This window comes from Propithecus coquereli, unplaced genomic scaffold, assembly GCF_000956105.1.
Source record: "Propithecus coquereli isolate 6110/MARCELLA unplaced genomic scaffold, Pcoq_1.0 Scaffold3, whole genome shotgun sequence".
Lineage (NCBI taxonomy): Eukaryota > Metazoa > Chordata > Mammalia > Primates > Indriidae > Propithecus > Propithecus coquereli.
In genome coordinates this window covers 15,925,677-15,928,338 of record NW_012148618.1, presented here as the reverse complement: position 1 = coordinate 15,928,338, position 2,662 = coordinate 15,925,677, and positions in this window count along the sequence as shown.

Sequence of the window (2,662 nt, the reverse complement as noted above, 5' to 3'; positions counted from 1 at the left end):
CTGTCTTCCCCCTCTATCCTTTTTTTCTGGGATTCAAATTATAGGTACCACTTGATGATATTCCACAGAATTCTAATTTGTCAGTCTTTTTTTTTCTGTGTTTCATTTTGAATTCTTTCTATTGCTATTTTTTCAAGTTCACTAATTTTTTCTTCTACAGTGTCTAAGCTGCTATTAATCCTATCCAGTATACTTTTCATTTCAGGTATTGTATTTTTCATCTTCAGAGTTTCAATTTCAAACCTCTTTTTTATGTCTTCTGTTTCTCCTCTCATCAAACTCATTTCTTTCTCTATCTTCTTGAACATATTTTAATACATAGGGGATATATTAAAATACCTGTTTTAATGGTTTTGTCATCTAATTCTATCAACTGTGTCATTTCTGTGTTTGTTCTAGTGATTGATTTTCTTCCCCCTTGTTATGGGTCTCAAATAAAACTGCTTTTTTGCATGCCAGCTAATTTAAAGTAAGATGACAGCTAATATGAGTTTTATGTAGTTGGGTGCTGGATGTTTCTGTATTTCTTTTAATATCTTTGGACTTCATTCTGGATGTAGTTAAGTTGCTTGCAAATAGTTTGAATCTGTTGAAGCTTGCTTTTATGCTTTAGTAGGCAGGTCCAGAACGGCCATTAGGGCTAATGTGGCTCTACCATAGAGGCAATCCTATTCTGAGAATGTTGCTCAGTGCCCCAAGAGGTTCCCAACCCTGCATGAGGTCTGAGGATTTTTCTGCCTGCTCTTTTCCAGTAATTCTTTCCCAGAACTCAATGGTTTCCTCACACACACACATACTGATCATCTTTGTCTCTGTGTGGCTATCTCCTCCCTGATGCTCTACCCTGTGAATTCTAGCCACCTTGGCCTCCTGGAACTCTGAACTCTATGAGACTACTGGCCTTTATCCCTCTCCTGTGAACTATGGCCTGGAAACCATCCCCAGGCAATAAGCTGAGACAGCACAGGACTCATTTGGTTTGTCTTCTTTCAGGGATCACCATCCTGCACTGCCTGTTATCCAAATCTGGAAAACATTGTTATGTATATTTCATCAACATATTTTAGTTGCTTAAGGTAAGAGGGTAAGTCTGGTCTCTGTTACTCTATCTTGGCCAGAAGTGGAAGTCTGTAAATAATCATCGAGTGCCTGCTATTGGGCTGGATGCAGCCTTAAGTGTTGAGGATAGACCCAGACAGACAAGGGTCATGTTCCCCAGGAGACCTGTGAAGATGAATGTTGGGTCCTACAGTGGGAATGAATACATTACAATGTTTTCACTTCTGCCTTAAAAGAGGATTTCTAGCTCTAAAGCTGTACCTTTAAATAGCAGCAGATTTCACAGGAGGGTAGGGGGCAGGGAGTAGTAGGGAGACCGATGTAAAAAATATTACCTGCCAACCCCTTTGGAAACAGAATGGCTATTTGGCCACAACAAAACTGCATTAGTTTAAGAACTAACCTGGGCAACAGTGCCCATCTCATAGAATCCTTACGAGGCTAAGTTAATTTATGTGAAGCACGTAGTTCGATGTTGAGTGGGGCTTGCTTTTCACCTCATTTTAGTTCAATTCAGCAAATACTTATGGACTCAAACTCACATCTCAGTGTGGTGTTTAGTGTCTTTCTACCTACTCCTGTATAACTTCCATTGTTATTCCTATTGTCTTCTACCCTCAGATTCAGAATTCTTTCCAAAATAATCTCTCCTGTCCTGTATGTATTAATACATAATTTGCAGGGCCCAGTATAAAATGAAAATGTGGATCTCCTGTCCAAAAATTATGAAGAATTTCAAAATAGTGACAGCAGAGCATCGAACAAAGTGCAGGGACATTCTGAAAATGGGGCCCTGCTTGGCTGCCCAGGTCACACACCTGTGAAGCTCACACACCCCGAAGCCATTCTGGCCCCTGTCTCACTTCCAGGAAAGCTCCTGCTTTGTCTGTGGCGCCCTCGGCCATCTGTTAGACAGACAGAAAGTCTCCCTGGCAGCCCAGTGACAGAGTTTAAACAAACACACAAACCAACAAGCCTCAAACTCACCATCAACAGCTCAAATGGACAGTGTTTTCTGGGCAGCTGTGAAGCAGGCATAGCAAGTATCAATAAATGCTTGTTGGATAATGAATAATAGAAAAGGCAGAAAAAATCATGTTCTAACCTAAAGGAAAGGAGCTAGATAGCTCAGGACCTTCCTGGCAGGCATGAAATTGTCCCACATGGGTGACCACTTCTTGAGCTCTAATTGTGGGTCTGCCAGTATTAATGCAGGGCTAACAGTGCTATTTAGCAACCTTTCGAGAAAATCCAGAAAATTTGTTTAAAATGGAGGAATTATATTTAGAGGAAAGGGAGAGAACCAACAAACTAATAAAAATTCTAACTTCTTATGATTGGCTGAGCTAATGTTAAGTGAATATATTATATTATCTTGTTATCAACTAAGGAAGGTAACGGATTTGGAAATTATCCTGCTTCCAAGAGGATGATTAAAGAAACCAGATAATCAAGGATGAATACTTGGAGGCCCACCTGAGGCTTCTTTGTTCAATTCTGTCTGGCTTTGGAGCCAGCCACAGTCACAAAATAGCTGTTATCTGGGGGTATGGAGCCAGTTACCTTGTAGAATCACTTAGATTCTTAAAGCAAAATGGACCTT